Raw genomic sequence first — 14,259 nt, 5'->3', positions numbered from 1 at the left:
CATTTGATCCCCGAGTTGATTTTCTATCGCTCTCTCTCACTCTTTCAGCCTTCCTGTTCCTCTCTTTCACTCGGAGGAAACAGAGGGATGCATGTACACAAGGCCTCTGACAACAGGTTCACCCTTTTCCCTTCCTTTGTGGGCCAATAAAATGTTATTTGTTTCTCCTCAAACTTCCTGTATCCTGGACACACAGTGTACTGAACCCTAAATAGTTTCACTTCCATGACATATAACCAGCAAATGTTCATAAATTCTTACCATCCAATAAGCCACAAAGGGCGACAATGGAGCGCTTTTAACTAAAGCCAAGCTGCCACAGTCATTTTCTAGGAAAAACTAATTAAGTGTGTTAAGCACTGGGTGTGTTTTCCTACTCGCATACTTCATATTTACGTAACATGTCCACTGACAATGAAGTGTGTTCTGCTCGCTTTTTGCTGGCCCTGCCAGCAAACAGATTGCTACTACATAGAGCAAAGAGCTATTTTAACCACCTCTCAACGCTCGATTCACATCAGCCAGAGAAGAGAAGAGAAGCACTGAATTGGTGATTTGCAGGAAAAAAGACACGTACATGTCTCGGCTAAAGTTGGTTCAAAATGGCCATTGTTTCAACTAGATGTGTCAAAAACTTTCACTTTTAAAATGAGCCTGGACTAAAGGGGAAAGGACGGCGTCTATTGACCTGCAAATCACCATGTCGGTGCTGGCCGCGAAACGTCCCGTATCCTCGGGGACAACTGTAAGTGAGCAGAAATGACATGGGGGGTAATTCTAATTTAGATCCATCAACACAACGATATTTATAGTTTTACTTACGTTTACTTTTGTGATGAGGTGGGGGGGGGGTTGGGTTTGGATATGGTAGCATCGTAACTGCTCACTCTATTGGAAGCTTTGACACCGCTGGAAAAAAAAACAGTGAGAAAAAGTACAGACAATAGCAAGGCCGCAGGGAGCATCATAGTGAGTGAGTTAAACAGTTTGAGACTCAAGTCTAGGACTTAAAACAGACTTCAGTCGTTAAGGAGAGCACCTGAGGCTTGATTTACTTGGGACTTGAGTCCCCAATGACTTGACACGACATACCTGCGAGCAAAAACATTAATTTCTCAAGTTTTGACCTGCAAAATGCTGCAACAATTTAAAAAAAATAATAATTAAACAAAACCTGGTGGGACTAACTTATTATTAATATTATTATTTCTATTATTACTATGATTATAATTATTATTAGTAGTAGTAGTAGTAGGCAAATGCATTTTAAGGACTTGGTCTTAGTAATGTAAAAGACCGTATTAACAGAGTTTGGAAGGAAAATGTTCCAGTGCCATGTCATGTTAATGCTCAGCATTCAGAGGCCTGAAACGCAGGCTGACTTGTGTTTTACCTATAAACACTTGATAAGACTGAGCTGAGTCTCACCCTTTTTTGTCTTCTTCTCAGAAAAACTGAACAAAATTTAAAATTAAAAAAAAAAAAAACAGACATCCCTCCCACTCCCTTCCCATAAATGCTGCCAGGCTTCCGACATGGCTCAGTTTTCAGTTGTTTTATCTGGTTCCTTTTTCTCTGGAATAGGGAACAAAACGTGGGAACAGGCTGTCTCCATTCCTCAGATAAGGAAGCAGTGGACTTCCTGGCATCCTGGTGTGTTATTGGTCCAGGGCCATATGGGTCAAAGGTCACTCTAGTGGCTCACACATCCTTCCTGCCTGGCCATCCACAACCTGTTTGGTGAGTGGGACTCGCTTGACCAGAGAGAGGACCTCACGATTGTCGAGGGCCCAGTCCATTTTTTTTCTGTGTATTCCCATTCATAATTTAAAAAAAGTGACTTAAAGATGTTGTGTGCTACATGTTGTCAGTCCTGTCAATGTAATCAGCATTTTCTTGGAGGTAGTACCGAGTAGCCATTAGAGGAACTGCGTATCCCAAACTCTGTGTCTGTGTGTGTGTGTGTGTGTGTGTGTCTCTGTGTGTCTCTGTGTGTGTCTGTGTCTGTGTGTCTGTGTGTGTGTGTGTGTATGAGAGAGAGAGTGAGAGAAGAGTAAGTAGGATATGCCAATCAGAGCTGCCACCCACAACCCAGATGGCACTTCTCCGTAAATCTGTGTCCCTCAGAATCCAATGGGGCCAAACAAAACACACACACACACACACACACACACACACACACACACACACACACACACACATACAATCAACCTAATACTCATCACTGCTGCTCTATGTACTAAAACCTTCACTTTTCTAATCATGTTATCCACTCTGTTGGGAATGGTCTCCTTTAATTTGGAGTCTGTACAACTTATTATTATTTTACTTTAATATCCTACTCGACAGACTCACACGGACCGGGTCAGTTGAAATGGATACGCTCGTTTGCACCATCGTATTGCCGATACTGCGCACACGGTGCGACAAAATCTGACGTCAAACTAGAAGCAGCGCACTCACATTTTTACCATAATTGGGTCGCTTCTCTGTGTCATTGGGACGGCATGTCTATAATATCTGCCAGTGTGTTCTGTAGCTAACTGCGCCAGCCAGTCATTGACATCAATGAACGGCTGAGGTAAGCTCCATTTTCTTTCTTCGTTCTTCTCTCCTACCAACACTAATGAAAATGAATTTTAAAAACGCATCTCTTTCTGTTTTGCTTTTTTTTTGGCCAACATTTTCAACCTTTTTATTGTTGTTTGGACAGGTTCTACTTTGAGCATCAAGTTATACATCAGACATCACCCAGACCCATCGCTTTACTCATTGTCTGTCCGTAGCTGATCACACTGACACAATTTTCAGTTGTCTGCAGGATCATAAACAGAATCCATTTTCTATTATTCATTAATTGATCAAAACTATTTCGATAATTGATTAATCATTTAAATAATTTATCCAGCAAAAATGCCGACACTCCCTTTCCAGTTTCTCAAATGTGAAGATGCTGCTTTTCTCTGTTTTCTATCATTGTAATTTAAATATCTTTGGGTTTGGGACTGTCGGTCAGAATAAACAAGACATCTGAAGATGTCGCCCTGGGCTCTAGGACATTGTGGCGGGCATTTTTCACTATTTCCTGACAATTTAGAAAACAAAACGCTCTAGAAATTTAGAAAACCCCGTCTTTCATTTGGCAGATGTGATAAGAAGCTTACCAGGTAAACATGCTCACCGGCTTGCCATTGATAATCTCAAACAAAGTGCATGCTGGTACATGTAGGCACGGTGCCAGGCTCAGAGGAGAATGCAGATTTCTTTTTTAATCTGAAGCCACATTTCTAACCTGGCCGATGATATGGCGCATGTTTGTACCTGGACCTCAACAACAGACCTCAGTCCTCAGGTGTGTGATCAGCAGACGGCCTGACAGATCCTGAAAGCGTGATTCCCTCTCTCTTCATGTGAGTAATTGTGTCACTTTGATCATCTCTGTCCCTCCGTCTCTTCCTTGCTTTCTCCCACCCCTCCCTCCCTCCCCGGGCCTCCATGTGTCTGTTCAGTCATGTGTCTGGCTCCAGACTCAAGGATCCTCTGCTGGTTAATAGTTTTTCTCTAAGCCTGCTCTCAAAGCCTTGTCCCCGAGTGCTCCTCCTCAGAGGTGAGGATGGCAGGAGATCATACATCCTGGTCACGGCAGGTTAGGTTTGTCTCCACACACGCTCCTTGGCTTTACTTGTTTCATGTTCTTATGTGTTCCAAAATTATTTATACAGCAAATGAAGGCTTTTAAAAATGTTTTAATTTCAAAGAAATGCCTTATTTGTACCTTAAATACAGGAGACACAGTCATTAAAGTTACACACTTTCAGCTCAAGTTGCATGACAGTGTAAAATAAGATGTAATTAGTTTCAGGGTATAACAGGATTCTGATTCCCAAAACTAAAGAAAGCTCTGCGTAGTTACTTGTGATTATTAAAAGCCCAAATATCCTGTGAATCAGAGGAAGCAAAATCGAACAGGAACACCTAGCGCAGACCTCCATTATTAAAAATATGAGGAAGTGAGTTCAACTTTGAGCCTTTTGGATACAAAATAAAAGACTTTCATTGGACACAGTGAGACTAACCAATGAATAGTAATTTTATTAAACAACAAAAATCAAGTACTTGTTACTTTTTTTCCAACGTCACCATATGTTGTATCCTCAATATACTGACCAGTATTATTATCAGTCTGTAGTTTGTGATAATTCTGAATGGAGGGTGCAGTTCAGTTTTTCCATTCTAGTACTTTCAGCACCACACTAAGTCCTCTATTCAGCACTGTCCGGCCTGTGGGTCAGCTCCCACTTCCCAGCGCGTGACGGCACAGTCTCTTGTCATCAGACTGCCCTGATCCCTCGTTTCTTTCACCCTCTCTTATCCTTCCAGCGTCTTTACCTTCACTGATTGGAATTACAGGTTACCCCCCTGCTTTCGCTCTGCTGTTGGTAAATTGCCTTCACGACTGTCCTTCCCTGCTGCTCTCTCTTACGCTGTTTCCACTCTCTCTCTCTCTCTTCACTCACTTTGTCCTCCTACTCTACTCCTTCCCTTTTAGCTAAGGTGATGTGTTCCCGTAACTGTTGAGAAAACTGAGCAAACACTAGTATCATGTATGTCAGTTTGTTACAAACCTACTGCGATGTTCAGTCTAATTTTGCGTTACCCTCAAAAGGACGTTGAAGTCATTTTTTGTGGGTTTACATACGTCAACAACCCTACTGTACATCACTGTCATAGCCAAGAATACAGTGCAATACTGTGCGATGAGATTTGTTTTCTGGAGAATTCAATGTGGGTGTGAATTCCCCCAATTAAAATGATAAAAAGAGCGGAAAACACGGGTGCACCATGCGTAACGCGCTGCTAACTTGATCCAAGCAGGCTGGTGGTGGACAGTGTGAAACGCGGTAGATCATGACTCCAAAAACTGCAGTCTGCCGCTGGATCATTAGTGATTCCTCCCACTGCAGCACTAAGCAAGTCACCAAAGTATAAAAGAATTTAAAAAAACACCCCAGTCTGCTTCAGGATAATGCCACTTTCTCTGACACAAAAACGTCCGCAAAAAACACAAAGCTGCGAGTGTCAAACACAACGATACAGCTCACCAAAATCTCTCTTCCCTCTGCTTTAACTTGATGCACAATGACAGAGTTTCGTGCTCAAGGGAAAGATTTAAATAAGCTAGGCTTTGGTGTCACGGCCACAGCTCGCCTCTTCCTGTCTCCCCAATGGTTTGTTGACCTTTCCACTGAATGTCAGGACAGCAGAGTCACTCCCAATCTCTTGCGGTAACCTGGAAAGTCTCCTCTCTCACCTAAATAACCTCATCTATCCCCCACACCAAGCTCCCGTCTGAGGCCCTGATTTTTGCTAAAATTAGACACAGAAACACTGGGTGGTCCCAGTGGATCTTTTGCACCACGATGTTGAGCGGTAGTAGCCAACAGCCATTACAACTACTACAGAAATTAGATAAATTAAATGAAAACAAAAAACAAAAACAGATACACAATTACTTTAATAACCACATTAATTAATCAGCTCATTCATTATAACAACCATACCATCTACAGTATTTCCATTCTGAAAAGAAAAATTATAAAGAAATAAAAGAAAATTTAAAAATAATTTATCTTTCAGAATTCTTTAGTAATAGATGAATAAGCAAAATTAGATAGGATACTTCATTTTTAAAGAAGACACTACCGGAATCACACCAGAACTAGGTATGTTATGTACTCAACAATGTTGAATGATAATAGGCAGGTACTATGAGGTAAGGAAAGGCAAACTGATACTTTAACAGATCTAAAATTGGAAATTGAAATTAAAATGTCTATTTAAACCCTGATATATATTATTCCTCTGTACCATACTGTGCTGTACTGTTTTTCCAAAAACTATTGTTAGCACATGAGTAAGCTGCACAGTTTTTTTAAATTCTTGTTTTTTTAAATGGAACTGTGTGTCTGTGAGCTGTTTACATCTGTGGTAGGAATCAGTGGGCTTGGATCTGCATGCCACAGACAGGGTAGGGTCAGAGAGTGTCGAGACGAACTAACACATTTCTGGTTTTGGTCTTTTCCTGAGATTTGTTGACAAGAAAAATATAGAATAATATCAGCCTTACCCTTTAATGACAACTTACAATTTATTCCTTAAAACAATAACGTCTCAGCAAGAGTGTTTTTGAAAAGCCCTAGTTCCTCATCATCCCCTCCAATCTCTAATCTAGCAACATGCCAAAAAAGGGAGAGAGAAAAAAAAAATTCTTTCCCCCAGGACACAACAGAGTCCCCCAACTACCACCCATCCTCCTCCCTATAATCCCCACCAGGTGTCGGGGAAGTCAAGCCCCCCTCCACCCTCCCAGTCCTCTCCTCCTTCCACCCCTTCTTACACCCCTTAATCATTCCTCCATTCCTGGAATTGGACATCCCTCCTTCACCCGTGAGGAGAAACACTTTGTATCTTGCAACTAGCTGTTGTTGTTCCCTCTCTTCTGGCTTCCTGCCCTCTAGGTCCACCCCTCTTTCTGTACTCCCTCTTCCCTCCCCACTCCTGTGTCCGGATGTACTAGGTCCATCTGTCAGCGCGTCTATCCCCCAGATCGGAGAAAGGGAGGGGAGGGAAGAGAGGAAGGAGATGACAGACAAGAGAAAACGAGAGAAGCAGCCAAAGGCCTCAGATGGGACGGACTGAGCTGTCAAAAATGGCTCCTATCTGCTTCCTGTATACATAAATGAGAATTTTTATTTGCTCAAGATGTGAACGCCCCATGTCAGGTGACGTAAATGCAAGAAAGGATCCTTCCACTTCGGCCCTTGCTTTGCCAACAGCATAAGACCCTGGACCTTGAGTCCTGCTTTGAGGTTCACTTTCATCTGATGGTTTGCGGGACTGTTTAGATGGTTTTCCGAAGAGCTTTTATTTAAAGGCATGTTTTGGAGAAATAGTGATCTAGTTTCCCATGGGAAGATGAGCGTCTTCCCCGGTTTTCGACCTCTGAGGCCTTTATTTCATGCATCATCAATCCTGACCTGTGTAACCCAATAGGAACCCTTTGTTCTTTACATCAAAGAGGTCCCACTGGACCGGAGATCAATTGGTGACTGATACTGCAAAGTGGATTCCACCAGTTTGGAAAGCCATCAATACCATGACGAAAGGAGGGGAATCCTTCTTCGGTGAAGGGACTGGTTTGATTAGGTCTCTACCTCTGTGATTCCCAATACAAATACTCCCTTAACTTTCACAGGTCTTCGACATGGAGCCTTTATTACCAGGATATCTTATTTTCATCTGGCTGTCTTATCCCCCGTGAACTCACCGATGTGTCCAGATTATTCTAGTTTTCTAGAAACATACTTTGTCTTTGGCAACTTGTTGCGTAGCATCAACATCTGTCTCTGTAGTTGTTAATGAGACAACGGTGGGGAACAATTTTCATTGATGTGATGAGATTTTCTCCATTCAGTGTCATCGTACAAAACATTTTCAATTCACACTGAGTCAGGCGAAGCAAAAACACCCAATTTAACGATTATTGATGTGTCTCCAGGTAAACGGTCAAAGATTAGTTTTGTGAACCAAGTGTATAGACCCACCTTCGTCCCTGTGTTTTTTCTAAGGAAAAACTTGAAAATGAACCGTTTGTCTCGTTCTAGCAGGAGCCTCCAGTCCTGTCATACCAGCAGTGCCTGGCCTCGTCTCACTGTGGACTGTCCCTCTCTTGCTGCGACCTCGTGACCTTGCAGCCGGTCTTCCTGAACAGAGGGGGGAAATGGGAAAGGGGCCTGTGTTGTGGCTAAGTCATGATCAGGCGCCAGGAAGGCAGGAAGTGAATTTTTCACATAAACACTAAAGATTCAGCACTTTTGAAGAAAGCCACAGAATTGTTGGTTCATATGAAGCATTATATACAGATGAAATAATATTGATAAGCATGTAGCGGTGACCACACAGCGGTTTGGAGTGGCTGTAGGCACTGTGAGTACCCAGCTAAGTCCCAAACTTTATCTTGAGCGTTACGTAACTCCTACACACACCAACATACACACACAACAAAAACTCAACATGCATAGAGGTGCAGGGGGAGAAGCACTCGTCCACTACAGCATAGACCAGGGATCAGTCCCTGGTAGCGCGCATCTGGCTTTGCCGTATTACCCCGAAACAAGCTTTTGTACTCCTAAAGGTAAAATTCTGCTATACTTTTTTCTGACAGTATCTGTGTTTGTACAGATGTTAAGGGAAAGTAGATTACATCTCTGGGGACACAATTCAACGTAAAATGAACATGGAAATCCTTTGTACCCACTTCTTTTTCCCTCAGAGAAACATTAAGTTGAAACTATGATCCATTAACAGTGAATTTCTTTTGACCTTAACTCGGAAGTTTACGTACGCCAGAATAAAGAAGTAGATAAAAACACAGGCAGCTGGGCTTTCTGATCTCCTCAGCATCACAACCCATCAATCTTCAGTTTTGCTTTGCTTTCTCTTCCCCTGCAGGCCTCTTATACCCCATACTGTTATCTGTGGCTGTGGTACACTAACACCCACCCCTCCTGTCCAGGCAGCTTACTGTAGTATGCCGAGCGGGCAAAGAGCCAGCCAGCGAGCAGCTGGCCGTGGGAGGGTGATGTTTGATCTTCAGGGAGGCACCGTCAGCACTGAGCCTTCCTCGGCTGAAGCGCTTTGTGCTTAAGTGGCATTAGTGGCAGGGAGATCCTTTAAGACGCCACAACCACGCACGAGACCTGTGGGCAGCTGGCCCTATGCAGGGCTGATGGGATTGAAGGAGCCAGGGAGTGCTGGCCATGCCAGGAGTGAGGTTGGACGGGGATATGGGAAGGGGAGAGTGAAGTGAGGGGGGTGGCAAGACTTGGTCGCCAACTTTGGCCTGGTTCAAATCCCTGATATCGACAGTGCAGGGCAGGGGGTGGGCATGGTGCGCTACTGCCAAGGATTAGGGGTGTTTTGCTTTTCAGGCGCAGTGGGAACGGCAACATGTGTGGGTTTGAAGATGAGTGGAGGGAGGGGATTGCACGTGGGTCCTTGGATTGATGAATAAGACATGAATGACTATAAAGGGGACTGTTAATGGATTGGAAGGAAGGCTTGGTTGCATGTACGTAATGACAACGACGGTCGTTTTATTTTCTAGGACTGTACACGTATTTGTGTGTGTACGTGGGCCTAGTGCCAGCCCTTCTCGCGTGCGCGATGTGGCTCGGTGTGGCGACAGTTGGTGGCCCAGGTTGCGGAACAGTGACAGTGGTAATCGCTGCATCTCGGGCATTTGGCTAATGGCTGACTACTCTCAGCGTAAAGCGCCCGTCTGCTCACTGTCGTTGTGTGTCACTGTCACAGCTGAGGTGTTGAAAGAAAATCTGCTGTCATTGGCTTTAAACTCGCCAAGTCTTAGCTGGGTAACACGTACTGTAGGTCTCAAGTGATAAAAGTGACGCCAACCAGGGTTATGTGTTGGGTCAGGTGACTTGAGACCGTAGGTACTTGAGTTCCATTTATTGCAGTTAGACATAGTTTTCTGTTTAGTGTGTTTCAGATTAGTTTACAATATTCAGAAAGAATAAAAAGCAAGAATATGTTCTGTGAATATAGAAATTGAAACACGCACTAAAAAGTAAGGAAGTAAAGTGTTGTTTTTTATGAGAAACACAAAAAAAGTCGTCTGCACTTTACCTTTCACTTTTCACAATAATGTGGACTGATGTACGGGGGGGACTCAAAACATTGCGGTCAAATGACTCTACCAATACTGAAAGTGCTTCAGCAATCTGACCCAACAGTACATCATAGGACTGCAATGGCCATTCTGACCCTCTGGTTACTTCACTGTCTGTAGCCAGCAGGTTTCTTGCTGCAAAAAATTAACCCAGCAGTCCCATTTAACCAATTCCGCTGCGTTTACGCTGGCTGCAAAATGTCAGTTGAAACAGACATTTTTACAGCCAAGGCTTAGGCCTAAAACTTCTCGATGGGCTTTTCATTCCAAAGAAAAGTGCAGTCAGGCTTAACCTGTAACTTTAAATCTATGGCCTTGAGTTTTCTCTTAGAGGAACATGTGGCTGACACAACTACAACTTAATAATCATGTACAAAAATAAATCTTAATGTTCAAAGTTAAAAATCCCACAATCTTTTCACTGTCATTTTCTTTTGCAGATTCTGACATGATTAATAGATCAACAAGAGTACTATCTACTGTATATTATACCTACAGTATACTGAATCATGTTATTTGAAACCAAATTGAACCAAGACCAAAATGAGCAACTTCCAATTTCCTCAACTCTTAAAAACTATCAACAGTCCATGTTATATTTATTCATATTCAAAGTTTTGCAACTTTGTGTAGAAATATGCAAAGTGAAGCCAACTGAAGTAAAGTGAAAATTAGGGCTGCTCATTCTACTAACACCCTTATTAGAACAGTAAAAGTTAAGGACAGTTAACAAAGTAACAATACTACATTAGCAAAACTAATAGACACTAAATGAACAGGTTATGATTAAACTGACAGCTCATAATTATCAGAGGATTTAAAATGGTTTCTATTGAGACTTCCTCAAGCAGGTTTGTTCCAAACTTCAGTGGCTCTGACTTAAAATGTTGGATTACCTTTTGTCTTTGATCTCAACTTTGGAGCGGTTTAACTGAGACCACATCATCTTAGCTGAGGCAAATTAACCACTCTCTTCAAAACCCTGGATATCGTTTACCTTCAGAAGCGTGTAAGACTGCTGGCTTTGTTTTTCCGGAGTTCCTCGAAGCTCATTTCTTCCCTGCTGCTCTCTGGGTCAAAGGTCATCCCTTGTCCTAATTGTTCCAAATGGGATGGAGCGGAGCGAAGGCCTGTTCTCGTGGACCGACTCCAGACATCTGACCAATATGCACGTAAACTTGTCTGTGTGTGTGTGTGTGTGTGTGTGTGTGTGTGTGTGTGTGTGTGTTCGCGTGCGTGCGTGCATGCATGTGTGTGTGTGTGTGTGTGTGTGTGTGTGTGTGTGTGTGTGTGTGTGAGTGACGGGCTGGGTGGTCCACAGCTACACTACGTTGGGGGGGGGGTAGTGGGGTCAAGTCAAGCAAGAGTCAGTTCTTGTTTTGCTGTGTAGACCAGACCCCCTACCTTTCGCTAACATTTGCTGAGCACCTAAAACCCTCCAGAGAGCTGTGTCAAGGGCACACTGGAGGGTCAGTGCGCCGTGGAGTTTGCGGAACATGAGATGTGAAAGGCATGCAAGGCAGAGAGTTGGGAGAGGAACTTTAAGTAGGCCAAATATACATCGGACATACGTACATACCAGAGATGCTCATGAAGTCACAATGTCCAAGTCGAAACTGTCTTCAAATTTTATAATCTGAGCCAACTCATAAGTCTCCATAACAAATAGGAAGTAACAATGTGGATATACTAGAAATTTGACTGCCGACACCTAAAAGTAACCCTAATGTTTTAAATCTTTATTTTTCAGTGATGATTTCTGTAACTTTTCTTAAGGTGAAGACAAACAGGGAAACTTCACCAGGAGGCAGTCGCTGAATATGTTCAGGGCAAACTCAACAGAAAAAGAGGTGTTTTCTTAGCTTACATCTATGTCTTAATCACAAAATCTAGAAGTCTCATTCTCAGAACAATAAATTAAAGACTGCCTGCTTCAACCAGGTAGATTTTAGTTACATTAAGCAGGCGAACTGCGAACTGTTCCCACCCTGGGTTGGCTATTTTATCCTTCCAGTATTTTCTCAGTTGTTTCTCCAACACGATAAACAGGCTCGAGAGAAACACCAGACCTGTGTGTACTCATCGAAATCTGCAACCAAACTGTGACGTACGGACAACTGATAAAAGCTTAAAAATAAATCTGCCAGAGGAGAACCTTTGATTTTACTATGCAGTGAATGTCTTAATGGCAACAGAGGCACAGTTTGAATACATCTGACAATACAGCTACTGTATCTGTGGCATTAGCCCAAGGCTAGCAGGATAGCTAAAAACACCGAGCTGCACATAGAAACATATGTTAAGTTAGAGGTCGTGCATGCACTGCATTTTTCCCACATTCTGTACACAGTGCGGTTCTCCTTGGATCCTCAATCCAAAGGCTATATGTCTGGTAATGACGCTGCACGCGCCATGCTGAAACAAACACTGTTATTCTATATGTTGATTTGACGTTACACACTTGTGGCTGGCGAGCACACAATGTGATGTGCGATGTACTCATTTATTGTGCTTTTTGGAGTGTAAGTCGAATGAGACAACAAAAAAAAAAGAAGGCAAGTTGCAGCTTGGCCAAAAGTATGTGGACACCTGAATATTACCTGCATATGTAACCCGTGAACATTTCAGTCCAAAACTTTTGCATCAATATGCAGCTGGCACTCTTGTGGTTTCAGGTTGTCTATCCCATTTCGGAACCTGGCTGCAGGGGTTTGCTGCCATTCGGTTACAAGAGTATTTGTGGCGTCTAACAGTAATGTTGGGTGATAAGGCCTGGCTCAAAGTCTGTGTTCTAACTCATCCCAAAGTTGTCGGTTGGGGTTGAGGGCATGGCGCTGTGCATGCCATTCAAGGTCTTCCTTACCAGTGTTGCTTGGTGTAAAATAATTATGGTATTTATACATCACTTTGCCCTTTGTAGAAGGTAGAATCAACAAATGCACATGTCATAGTTTCAGGGTTTTTTTTTTTTCCATATTAGTGAAATGGTACGGAGAGGATTTTGAACCAGTCAGACTAGTCAAAAACTTTCTCGATGAGGATAATGTATTACAGACACCTGATGTGGGATCTGCCATAAACGATCCACATCTCCTCTGGGATCTCATGAGGCAGCCTCTGTCATGGCTTGACTGTAGTCAGGCCCTGTAGCAGTCAACTGGGTGAATCCATGGATGTACGGTGAGCCATGGCACAGATTCATACAAGTCACAGGCCCTGGGGTTGTGGGTTTGCTGCAGTCTGGTACTTAGTCTGGTAGATAGTTTGCCCTTTGTATAGTATGATAATATCTAGCATAATACTACGTGGATGCAACTTGGAGGGAATGTAGACCCTCACTTTCTTTCAAAAATCATACACACAGAGGTACACATCTGCTCCCAGCTGCACTCAGTCCCCATGCAGTTCTTCCTCCTCTGGTTTGTCCCACCAACCAGATGCTCATAGTAATAACTGCAACAGCAGCTTAATTAAAGGGGCCTCCTCATTTGAGGTCACACAACAACTAGCAAATCAGCAACAAACAACCACATAATGGCCCTCATCCTGCTCGCCATCCCATCATCCCTAGCTCCGGGGGGGGGGTCATTACCCACGCTGCTTAAGGTCCTCGTTCATTTCCCAGTGTTTACCGCATTCCTCTCATGCCTTGAGCCTTACTTGCATGGCAGACCATGCGAGGATACCTTAGTTTGTATGTGTGTGTGTGTGTGTGTGACTGAAACAGCTGTTGAGGAGCGAGGGGTCTTGCCTGAACTCGTACGTCTCGACTCATTTCCTGATGTGTGGTTGCTGTTTTTCTTCAGGTGGGGTGGGGGGAGAGATGACTGAGATGTTACATGGAGGGTTAGGGAAGGCCACGCGGCGCCAGAATGCAACAAGCTCAGACCTCATCATCCGCTATCACGCGGACTTTGTTGTCTTTTGTTCTGACTCAATACAGGCACCTCTTTGCCCTACTAGATAGTTACTTATAGATCCTCAGTTTAAGCAAGAGCTGGGTAGAGAACCTAAGTTGCCGGTGTAGAAGTAGCCTAAACTGTAGCTCTTTTAAAATGTTCTCAGTGTTAATGTTACTAAGATACTTTAAAAAAAAAAAAAAAAGAGAGAGAGAGAGGTTGTTAGTTGCTTTATATTAATCAGGCCATTTAAGAGACGGCTGAAGTTCAGCTCCACTTGCTTATCAGCTTCTTTTCCACTAGTTTTTCGCCCCTTTGTATATTATTTTTGTCATACACGGTTCCTCTGTCTTTCTAAAAACGGTAAAAAATGTGCCCCGGGGTTTTGTGTTTGTATTGAAAGCTAAACTGGTTACTACTCCTGTATCGGACAGTAAAATTTGGACACCTCATCCTTTGGACAAAGATAAAAAGAGCAGTTATATTCTTAGGAATCCACAGCGACATCTCCCGCGAGGCTTTGGTGGGAAAAAAAAAAAGTCCCCTTCGACATGTAAAAAAAGAGTAGTCGCTGTACACGCAAAAACTTTTACAAATATGGTTGTAATCGCA

The sequence above is a fragment of the Xiphias gladius genome, chromosome 8 (assembly GCF_016859285.1).
Source record: "Xiphias gladius isolate SHS-SW01 ecotype Sanya breed wild chromosome 8, ASM1685928v1, whole genome shotgun sequence".
NCBI lineage: Eukaryota > Metazoa > Chordata > Actinopteri > Istiophoriformes > Xiphiidae > Xiphias > Xiphias gladius.
Note: the sequence above shows the minus strand (reverse complement) of the source record.